Source organism: Rhamphochromis longiceps, linkage group LG3 (assembly GCF_057381845.1).
Source record: "Rhamphochromis longiceps isolate RC_006_pf linkage group LG3, R_longiceps_female_GT1.1, whole genome shotgun sequence".
NCBI classification, from domain to species: Eukaryota; Metazoa; Chordata; class Actinopteri; order Cichliformes; family Cichlidae; genus Rhamphochromis; species Rhamphochromis longiceps.
This window is the reverse complement of record NC_140559.1, coordinates 14340096-14352235: the sequence shown is the minus strand read 5'-3', so window position 1 is coordinate 14352235 and position 12140 is coordinate 14340096. Positions and strand designations below refer to the sequence as shown.

The window sequence follows — 12140 nt, the reverse complement described above, 5'->3', positions numbered from 1 at the left end:
AAAAGACTTGCATCAGATTTGGCCTACTTCATATCATATAAGGCACGTTTCATTTATATAATTTTTCAAGGGATCTTATATCTGTTTTCACTCTTATATGCTTTTCATACAAGTTTCACACAAGACAGATACAAACTTTATAAGATTTATATAGATCTTTTCCATATGGGCAGAACCGCGGCTCAGAGTCTGACTGAGTATCAATGAGTCTCACAGGCTGAATGTGCGTTTAAAGCCATTTATAAATATAATTACTGCATGTGGTCTGACATGTAAAGTCAGTGTGACACCCCTGCTCTAAATCATGGACTACAGGAACCATTAACACTCCAGCATAGCATCAGTTTATAGCATAGCAAGCATGCCCAGTGACGACACACGCTAGCCATGCCTTCATTAGCATTAATGTTAGCCATGCTAGTTGCCTGTTACTGACTGTGTTCATGTGCAACACGCTAGTTGCTGCAGTGATATTTGATGCTCCACAAACACTGATTTGATTGGCTAACATTGGTCTGTACTGTTAGTGGAGTAAATTCAGTCTGTTCGTGAACGTGTGCAGAGTCTTTTGACAACAGTGTCATTTAGTTTTGGTGATAGTGGATGAGAAACAGTTTCACTGTTTGCTAAAAGAGCTGCACCGTTTGGTGGGGGCAGATCAAACGTGTGCTTTAAACTTACTGCACTTCTGATTGGATCTTGTTTACTGACAGAGGTGTTTAGTTATTGTCTTGTTTTCATCATAAAAGTCAGTGAAACTACTGTGAGTCCTGCCTGTGAGTACAAACATGCTAAACAAGTACCTCCCTTAAAACATGACCCATGAAAACTGTAGATATAAGAGGAAAACTGCGGTGAATCAAACACTGTGATTATCTTTAAAGACAAACCACTAAAAGAAAACAGTTTCCACCCTTTACATGTAATCTCAGCATAATCACTTATCCTCACAGCCACAGTGAGTGTTTGTGTATTTAGCTGTAAGTGAAAAATGTCACATCACACATTAAATGAAAGCTGTTATATGAAAAAAAAAATCCCAAAGCAAAATAAAAACCAAATGAATGAAAACATCAAATAAGTTTCTGTTTAAACTCAGAGGCAGGAGTTTCAGGTCAGAGGTCGGTGTTTACAGCATCATCAAGATTAAAGAGAGAAACAGAAACATGAGAGAAGACCCAAAATCAAAAATACCAGAAGAGACGTAGGTGGAGCAAACCGCCTCTCGCCAGCATTCAGTGTTGGAGCTGCAGGTGAGAAACAGGAGACAGGTGTGAGACATGATCTACTCCCTGCTTTCTACAAAGTCTCATCACCAATATCTTCATAAAAGAAAATGTCAGGGGAAGGTTTCCAGCACCATGTTGCATTTATGCCTTGAAGGATTAAGACAGTTCTGAAGTTAAAAGTGGGCCAACCCAGTGCTAACAAGGTGTACCTAACAACACGAGCAGTGAGTGTAGATTGTTGAGAACAACTGTGTAATAATTGTAAGTCATTATTACACTAATTGTCCTATAACTCCTAGTACCTCAGCCTCATGTGTGCAGACGTTTTATCCAAGGGCCTTCATACTCCTTTAAATTCTCTTTAATATTAATTTCTTTCTTGATCAAATTAAATAATCAAGGGGCTGTAACTGAAAGAACAATGCTCCAAGTGTCCTGCAGTGCACCCCTTACCCCCCTTAAGCAAGCAGTTTGGTGACAGGAAAAGAACCACGCGCAGCCATCTGAGAGGCCGGCTGAGGTGAGGGGACGTGGACAGGACAAAAGACACGCTGGGGAAGAGAGCCAGGGAATAATAATTACTAATGATTCAATGCAGAGAGGTGTCTAAACACAGAGTGAGTGACGAAGAAACACTCAGTGCATCATGGGAATCCCCCAGCAGCCTAGACTGCAGCGTAACCAAGGTAACTGTAGTTGTGATTTGGCGCTGTATAAGGATCAGAGAGAAAGGATTGTGGACGACTCTACAAACTCACCCTCTGGATCAATTATCAGCTGGATGATGATGATGGTGTCAGCGTTCTCAGTGGGAGTCTTCCACTGGTGCATTTCTGTGTCGATGGCCAGACACTCATATATTCCACTCTCAGGCACATTCTGCAGAGCCGAGGACAAATTTCCATTGTTCATCCTTCTATCCATCAGATGCATGCGGCTCCTTGAAGGTGGATACTTGTTGGCTTGATGAGACGTCTTGCTCTGGTACAAAAGCACTTCTACTGGCTTCACGTCAATTCTCCTCCACACCACAGCCGCGATGGGATAATCTTTATGAACCTGACACGGCAGAACGACATCCTGTCCACGCACAGCTCTGATGATTGTCAGGTCTGCAGGAGACGAGACAAAACAGGACAGAGAGTGTTGGTATCACTGAGACTGGGAATCATTGTTTCAAGTACCTTTAATGACAAACAGTCCCACACACACACACACACACACACACACACACACACACACACACACACACACACACACACACACACACACACACAAGCATTTATGTTCTGTTGTGAATAAAATATTGGCTCATGTGATTTGAAAGTCTTTCAGTTTTCATCTGCTGGGCCTTGGATTGTAAACTGCAGAGTGGATTGATCACTGATCAGTGTTTGTGCGTCTAAAGGTTGATACATAAATAGTGCAGTCAGTGTTTGACTGTCCACAGAGTCTTAAGTTCAGGTAACTTAAATAGCAGATGGAATCTGAAGTGGATTACTCATCTGCCCGGCGATGCATCAAGTAGGGTCTAAAAGCTCCTTTTGCTGCTGAGTGATGTCTCCCAGGAAAAAAGTTATATGTAGACCTTGTTGTTCGAGAAGATAAAAGGAAAAAAAGTTGTTTTTAAAAAAATTATAGTTATTATTATTATCATTTAAATCTTGTGTGGCTGTTGTAGCAAGCACACTCATGGTCTGAATGCTTTGCTGTGCCAAACACAGGAGCCTTCAGCAGAGGAGACCTGCTCTACGCTCCTCTTGTGAAACTTTTTATTGTATTTTATGATTCACATCACTGTCACAGTGGGTAAAGGCCAAGTTAGTGAAAGACAGGAGGATGTCACATGATTAAATGTCAACAACTTGATTGGATCTCCAAGGGTGAGCAGGTATAAAAGTGAGGTGTAGAAGAGATTCGGGGTTCTTACATTTTGTCTTCTGACTTCCGGTGTTGCTGTCACTTGGTGTTTGCTCTCTTTGTGGTGGAGCATCACATCCTGTTCCTGTTACAACACACACAGTGGTAGTGAGGGCCAAATGAAACTTTCTGAAGCTCAAGTTGAAAAAGGGTTCATTACTCGAGGCTTTCCAACACCTTTTTGGTGACATCTGGTGGCCAAACTTATGAAAGGAGGATTGAATCTACAACTTCTTCATTATGACTGTCCACTTAACAGAGCCGAGCTGACAGCTTCTGTTTAACGTTATGTTAAAGTTCTGTCACACCATTGAAAAACCTGTAGCTAGACAGCCGGGCAAACAGGGTGACTGTGTGATGGTGAGGAAGAAGGATAGTCATAAACAGATGCCTCAGAACACCACCAACCTGTTCATGTGTCTGACCATTCCCCCCCTCTGCGACACCCCCTGGGGATCAAACTCTGGTAATTGGCAATTCTTTTCTGAGACATGTAAATGGAGTCGTTCTTATATGCTGTTTTTCTGCTCTGAGCACATTTAAGTTAGAAGTCAATTGTCTTCCAGGGGCCAGAGCAGGTGCCATTGTGCGTGGAACTTTGCCGAAACAATGTTGGACTCGTCGTTTTCTCTGGTCCCCTCCCCAATCGTCCAGGAGTGACCCAAAAAGCCCTGCAATGTCTCCAGAATTATGTAGTGGATTGAGGTGAAACACATGTAGTGTGGATGTCAAAGAAGAGGAGTCTGTTGAGAAATTCACCTCAGCTATCACAGATTATTTTTCTTAAATGTTTAACATGACATTATCACATTCCTTTAAAGTTTTCAAGTTGATTTTAAGTTTAAGTGTAAAGTTTGTCTTTAATTTCTCGAGAGTATGAAAGCTGGTTGAGATGACACTCAGCACAGGTGTAGAGCAGGTGGAGCAGAGGAAGAAAGTGTCACGTCGACTCTCAGGGATGATTTTTAATGATTTTTTTAATATGATCCAATCAGGCTGCTTGTATGTGTGCGCGCGCCCGTATGTTTGGTATGTGAACGCGCGTCCACGTTTGTGATCAGCGCAGGAGAAAAGACTTGTGCGGCGGACGAGAGGCGGGTGTCTCCACCGCGGCTCACAATCACGGCTCACTGTCCCGCGGTCCCGTGAAGCCTGAAGAGACGAATTAATTTAGCGCTGGGACTGGAACTAGTGTTCTAGTTTGTGTTTATCACGGACTCTTTAGGGCGCTGCACACTCGCTCTCTCAGCACATTCGCGCTCAGAAAGAAGCGCGAATCGTTAAAGCAGACTAACGTGGAAACAGGTGAAGAGACGAAGGTAAGCGATACGGTTCGTCACTGTGAAATCCAGCTTCATGGCTTTAACACTGAACAAATCCGGTCCGCACAGGCTCAGAGACAGACTTCATCCTTTTACTTTAACCGTACATGAAAAATGAAGCTGAGACAGGAGCTCAGTGTCCCAGCTGGAACAACATCAGCTGACATTAAAGAAAAGCAGACATTTGTTCCCTGATAGCAAAGATGGAGATGGAGAGCGTGAGGGAACTACAGAGAGGAGGACACGGGCTGCCCTGTGATTACACTCCACACAGTATCATTAACACTAATGAAAAGATAAAGTAATAAGTTACTGTAGCTCTCAGTTACAGCCTCATGTTTACTCCACATCCGTCTCTTTTCAGACATCAGCAGGAGGGAGGACGACCCCCCCAGTGTGAGGACGACCCCCACCACATGAATGGGGGACAGGAGGCGCAGCTTCCAGCCCAGCCGGTAGGAAAGTCCTCCTCAACTTCTCTGTAACTATGGACTCTGCCTGTTGCCATGCGTGCAAGCGTTTCGGTCCACAGTGATGTCAGTCAGTGCTTTTTAAAGATGTGCAGGGTGTGAAATCTCCTGTTTGATTGTTAAATGTTCGTTCACTTTGTTTGTGCTCCAAATAAATTCACTTCATAGATGAAACAGTTCAATGTTGCCTCTGGTTTTGGTTCTGTGCCCCCATGAAAAAACACCCAGAGCCCACCCTGGTAAATCTGGCGTGGAAACGCCACTGCTGTCAAAATGTGTCTTCATGTATCAAATGTTGTATATAAAAATGCTCTTTCCACTCATTTTCATGTCCTTTTTCTGCACACTGAAATCTCAGGCAATGCTTAAACATGAATATATCCAAAACCGTAAAGATGAGAGCCTCAAATCACTGCTTTTACTTCTCGCGCTTGAATCAGGATCTGTCATTTAGCACAGAGACTTCAAACAATCAAGCGGTCCTTCCAAATCTGATATTCGAGCACACGGTAATAAAAACACTTGACATGTGGAAGATAATTAGCGCCGATGTCTGAATCTTCACAGAAATGCAAAAATAAACACGTAGAATAGAAAAGAAAACAGCAGAATTTTGGTCACATAAGTGAAGAAAACGCTGTTTTCATTTTCTTTCCAACATCAGAAGAGTCTAAATGATGCACGCGTGTAGAAACAGACACATATACCTGTGCATGAACACTGCTGTGCAGACAAAACACAGGATTTCCATCTTTCTCATGCAAACACTCACCTACAGAAGTTGTAAACAGGCAGAGAAGAATCAAAGCCAGTAAAGCTTTAGTGGACATGTTTGTGTTCTCAGCAGTGGAGGTGACGCTGCTCAGAGCTCCTTCTTGCTCTTGGGAGCAGGACACAGGGGTACAGACCTTTATATACTTGTGCATGTGTGTGTTGACAGCAGTCACATGCTCATGATGCATCTATCCATCACTGTCACACTCACTGTTCCCACCAGCACATCCACCCAGCTGAGCAGCTGCGTACCTGTATGTACATTCATACATGCAGCTGCTCAGAGTGACGTCAGGCTGCAGGTCAGTAACCATGGTTACAGGCGACGCTCTGAAACTTATGATCAAAGATGTCAGGCTATTGTTTCCATGCAGAATCAAGACTGAAGTCAAACAAATCCACTGTATGTCTAGATAGTGTGTTAGTGTCGTTTCCATAGTAACACTGACTATAAAAACAAAGGCGATCCATCAGTCCAGATCAATAATGTGAGCTCATTTAAGCGCACATGTATGTATTCAGAGAGGTTGATGTACTCGGTCCACCGATGGCTACTGACATCTAGTGGACATTTGATGACATTACATCAACAGTTTGTGTGAAATGAATAAAATGCAGATGTACTCTAGAAATAAAATACTGCAGAACTAAATAGAACACATTAATTCACACAAGGGGAAGTCATGTGACTGTGATGACAGATCAGCGCCATCAGAACACTGACTGATCTGCAGTCTGTGGCATGAAACAGTCATTCATCACTTAGCTCTCTGTAACCTGATGGAGTCAGTGTGTAAAACAAGGTGATGCAAAGATCTGGATGGAGCAGAAGAAGAGCAGACGCAGAGTTTCAAAGGCGCCATCATGGCTCAATAATATCAAAATAATACAAATAATAACAAGTGGCAGGTTAGCCTTCTTAGACTGTGAGATTTCCATCAGTAATGGGGGACGTCTACAACCTGACGTGTACCGTAAACCTACGCATATGGATCAGTATTTAAGGTTTGACTCTCATCATCCACTGGAGCACAAACGGGGTGTCATCAGGAGGCTACAACACAGAGAAGAAGAACAGCACATCATAAATCTGATTATGGAAATTTTGTGTGAAAACTCCAAGAAGTTTGAACTTTTCCATAGAAACGTTAGTAAATGAGGCCCACACAGGTGATGACTTCATGCCTGCTGATCGCTAATCTGGAAATAAAGAAGAAGAGTTAGACAGAGCCGTGTGTGCAGCAGGGAGATGAGCGCTGTCATGAAGTGTGACTGCTTCCAGCCTGCAGTCAAACTCCACCTTCAGGATGTTTCAACAGACCCACACCTGTTGACCATCGCACCATGAAGCTGCCTCCATTTAGAGCAGTCACGTACTCTGAGCGCCTTCTCGTCGGGTCTCCTTCGCCTCATCGTGTTTCTGCCACAGGTGAAGCTGCCACAGAAACTTGCCGAGCTTGTGGGATTCATCTGAGCAGAGCCTTGAACTCAGACTCTCCTGTCTTCTTGTCACACAAGCCTAGTTAAATAAAGTTTTTTTTGTCCTCATGTGAACAAACTGAGTGTGTGTGTTGAAAGCAGCTACTGTGTGTGTGTGTTTCACTTCTTGTTGCATACTAAAACACACACACTCTCTTTCAGTTCAGTTTAGTGTGTGCAGCCAAACATCACGGCAGACTGCCACAGAGTTCAGCTTCCTCATAGTTTCACACGTCATAAGCCTTCGCATCACTTCCTGTCCTCACAGGAAGCTAAACACAGACGGAGGAGACACTCTGTCTCTCACAGCAAGGAACGCAGCGTTTGTCAGAGCAACACATGCTCTTAAAAAAACAAAATCAGTGTTTCCAACTGTTTCTCAGTATTTCACAATAAAAGCCTTGTTAGTACAAAACTGTCCAGCAGCTATTAGGAGGGCCTTTAATTTGAAATGGATGGAAGAGGAAGCAGAAAAGGTCAGCCAGCTTCAGCGGTCCGAGGTCAAAGGTCATGTGAATGAAGAAATGTTGTTCATACTTATTTATATACTTATAGGTTATTTTTTTCTGTCTGAACTGGCAGGAAGTCCTCTGTGAGAAGCAGGAAGTCCCACTTTTGTTGTTTTTGGTGACTTTCAGAAATCTTCCAGCCGCTATAAAGTAAAGTGATGCAGGTAACATCGCTGTGGCAGATGGAGGGCTCCGCTTTCAAATTAACATGACATCAAATATGAAAAGACATCTGTGTAAAGAAGGATGTAAAACATGGACAAAGATCTGCAGGCACCTACTGTTATGTGATTATTATTAAGAGGAGCTAATATGGGATAAAGGTCCTCTTTCCTTATAGTCCCTGTTAAAAATCTGTTGATAAAAATTAATAATCTTTTAAATGGTTGAATGTTTTCAATAAAATAAAAACTATGAATCAGTTAAACAGCTAAGAGAGGTGGGTGAAATAAAGGCTTTTAGTCTGAGGCAGCATGAAAGTGATTTATTAGAGAAAGTTTTAAATCATGATTAAAGCACTGATGGACGGGGAGCTTTGTGTGAGCACACCTGCAGGGACGAGGCTGCTGGCTGGAAGTTATTACTGAGGCTGGTCATAGAGATCAATCAGAGAGACGATCTGGATAAATATCAGCACTTATTCATTCAGTTTTATTAACATAGCATCAAATCACAGCAACAGTTGCCTTCATGCACTTTACATTGTAAAGACTCTACAATTACACTGTTACAGTTAAAGCTGCTGTATCTAACGATCTGTCTGAGTTGTTGCTTTTTTGTGATCAGCATGGAAACACGTCTATGGAGAGGAAATCCAGCTGCTGACGGTCACATCTGCATCATTTTAGCTACAGTGTATGTTTCAGTGTCAGAACTGAAGGTGGAGCTTTGTGTGCGTCAGGGTGAGGCTGCAGCAGCCGCCTCCAACCGAGTAAAGAGGTTCAGACTCAGCAGCTCTGATCATTCATTGGAGTCAGCACAGAGTGTGGAGACATCTAGTGGTGGTGGAGAGAAGTGCAATCAAAGCTCTGCTGGCGAATGTAGTTACTGTAAGATCACTGATGGAGCTCTGTGATTGGTGGATTGTCCAAACTGAACTCAGTGGTAACGTTTCCTCGTCCTCTGATGAACAATGGAAGGACGGATCAGCTGATCAGCAGTCAGGATGTCGTGACACGAGTACTGGATCCAAATTTGATGTTCTTTTCTCTGACCAATGAAATCTGACCTGGAATTTGGGAAAAGTCTTGGAAAGTTGTTTCCTTGCATTAAGGATTCTGCTCACAGACTGGGTGACCTTTGACCTTTAACCCCTGAGCTTTGTATTGAGCTACAAAGTTCATACCCTGCTTCTTTTTCCAGTTGAAAATATTGCAAAAGTTAATTTCCACAGCAGAGCCTGACACAGCGCTCCACACCTTCACCTTCATCACATTTGTGCTTCCTGAAGTCCAGCTGCTTCCTAAACTTCCAGACTTCTAACTCAAAGAGAGGAGATCACTCCACTGCACTGCAGACAGATTTCAGACCTTCATGAATTCCTTCTAAAGCCTGATGTGGCTTTGCTTCCAGCTACATGACACATTTATTCACACCTTATGAACCAATCAGGAGCCTCCTACCTGTTCCCACAGACGCCTCATTAATAAAAGGAAATCAGTGTTTCTATGAGCCGAGGAGCTGAACTCAGACTTTTCACTCATACCACGTCTTATTTCTTCCTTTTGTAACAAGTGTCACCTGGCAGTTTGTTGCTCTCTGCCAGGTGATTGGCTGAAGAGCTTTGAAAAGGTAGTAGGTGTGTGGGGTGAGGTCTGTGGAAAAAACCAGAGGCGATGAATTCACTCGAGTGCGAGTGGGTATATTGTGGTGTGACCATGAGTTTTAATAGAAGAATTGATCAAATCCTAGATCGACTGCAAATTGATCAGTATTGTAGGTATATTGACGGCTTGTTTTAGTTTTGTGATTTTGAATGGTTTAATAAAACTGATATTTTATTGGGTAACATTTCAATCGATAATGTTGTTTGTGTTTTTCAGCTGTCCTGTCTCTGCCTCTCAGTTTTCCGTTCTTTTGATTGATTTGTAACTTTGTGTTGGTTAGTCCGTCCAGCCGTAAGGGCGGTTGATGATTGAGTGAGTTGTGTAAGGGCGGACTAACCTCCCTTTTTGTTTTTTGCTTATTTGTTTGTGCCACTTCCCTTTATCTCCCAGATTGCAGGTCATGCATAGCGCTGATTCCCAGCTGTGCTGAGACTCAAATTGTTTGCAGTGCATACCCGCAGGTAAATCGATTGCAGTGTCTCTAAACAGGGTGTGACGGTTTGCAGTGTTGTGTTATTTTTCACCGTTTGTGTGGTAAGTGTCATGTGCAGCTGGGATATCAGCAGGATGTGTTGCAAGGCCTGTCTGGAAATAACTGGGAAATTGTATGTTTTACTAATGTAATAAATAAATGATCAATTTATTTCCTTGCCCCTCCTACCTCCTACCTTGTCCTCGGTTACACTTTATTGTATTTATTTATTTTACCTTCACACAGTTTATTCAGGTGTAACAGTGATTTTATTTCTTTATGTAGATATTTTATATTCTGTAACTGAAATTGTCCACGTTTGATCTTTACCTCAAAGTGACACATGGACTCTGTCTGTGTCCTCAGTTTCCCAGCATGCCTCAGCTGTGGAGCTGTATGAGGGAGAGTTGTTTGTCCTGCTGCCCTGTGAGTTTCCCACTTTTGAACTGGACAGCCCCACAGTGGTGTGGAGTCGCTCCGACCTCAGTCCTCCAACCGTCCACCAGCTTCAAGGAGACAAACTGAAAGATCCAAACCAGCGTTACAGCGGCTGAACATCCATGAAGACTGACGCTCTGGATACTGGAGAGCTCAGCCTGAACCTGACCAACCTCCAACTGTCTGACAGCGCCACCTACACCTGCTCTGTCAGATCATTTAGACTGAGAATGGAGACTGAGAGATGTCCCACTGCAGGTCAAAGGTCAACATCAAACCAAAACTCTGCTGTAGACAATCACAAATTGAGAAATTGATCTATAATGTTGATGTAATGTTGGATCTAAGCTGGGTTTTCTGAGCTTTGGTTCCACAATGGCATGTTTAAAAACACTGGGAACACTCCAGTCTGAAGAAAAGCACTGAAAAGATTTACAACCCAAGGACCAATAGTGTCAAAGACTTTGCTACAAAGCTTTGAGGGGAGAATATCTGAGGGAACTGAAGACGGCTTCTTTTTATCTACCAGGGTCACCATATCATCAAATGTCACAGGTGTAAAAGTAGACCAGGAGTGAGATGCCAGAACAAGAAAGCTTTGGGGAGATTTGTCATTGATTGTTTTGATCTTATCAACAGAAAATCAGACTTTTGTTGCTGTCTGCTTTATAGGTGAGGCAGCTCGAGACACAACAGTCAAACAAAACTTTTCTGATATGAACTGTTAAATGGGTTCAAATATTGAGGGTGAGCACAAAAACAACAATTGGTCCAGAAGAGTTGGTCAAACAATGATTTAATGAATACACGCAGTGTGGGAGATGAACACTGTAAAACATTCAGCATCGATCTCGCCCCAAAATTACACATGCAACTGTCTTATAGCATCAGGGAATATTTTCTGACGCCTCCTCTTACGTCAAACAGATACAATACAGACGTAAGTTTCAAACCACAAATGTTCTGTTGACTTTTGACACATGGGAAAAGAACATTTTCTCCGTCTGTAGGCCAGGTGCATTCTGTTGACGTCTAACTTTTCGCTTATCTCCTGAAAACATGAAAAATTGTGTCTGCCACTCTTACCCAAAACATGAACTTAACTACTGTGTGTGTGTGTGTGTGTGTGTGTGTGTGTGTGTGTGTGTGTGTGTGTGTGTGTGTGTGTGTGTGTCGACCTCACTCGAACTCTGACTTATGAAAAGAGAGGCCAATTCTCATGTGGATAATAACCGAACTGAAAGTATGTATGTAATAGGTTGACTGCACCTGTAATACAAGTTTTAACGTAAGGCCAACAGCTTCAATAAATGCTTTGATGAAATGATAATTAATGTAATGGTAATGATGATGGTTATGAAATCATCAGTAAAATATTTCCCTGATCTCCACACTCCCGCTTTTGACCTCTTGACCACAAGAGGTCACCATACGTTGCGCTGTGTCACTCCTCGACCCACTCAGCTGCCTCCATGTCCATCAATGGCATCATGTTCCCAGGTCCACTGCCCTCGCTCTGACCCTCTCTACCCGTCCTCTGGCCGAGGGACTGAGACAACACCCTCTGAGACATGAGACAAAAACAAACACCTTTCCCTACTACGCCTCCCTCACTTATTATGTTCCTCAATTGGTCTCTTAATTATTCAAACTTGGTTCAAGCTATCATGTTTGGGACTCTCTAATCAAAAGCGAGCCTGA

At 42.9% G+C, this 12140-nt stretch overlaps 1 protein-coding gene and 2 long non-coding RNA genes across 4 annotated transcripts in view; 2 read left to right on the top strand and 1 right to left on the bottom strand.

Annotated features, from left to right (window-relative positions):
• LOC146673017 (uncharacterized) overlaps positions 1-12140 on the top strand; it is a 406340-nt gene that overhangs the window by 73047 nt on the left and 321153 nt on the right. The window lies entirely within an intron of this gene.
• LOC146673023 (NACHT, LRR and PYD domains-containing protein 3-like) overlaps positions 1-12140 on the bottom strand; it is a 505210-nt gene that overhangs the window by 359935 nt on the left and 133135 nt on the right. The gene's annotated exons all lie outside the window — the stretch shown is intronic.
• Positions 4219-11769, top strand: LOC146673033 (uncharacterized). Its single transcript, XR_014910405.1, has 3 exons — positions 4219-4468; positions 4836-4926; positions 10368-11769. It is a non-coding gene; the product is annotated as an uncharacterized LOC146673033 (long non-coding RNA).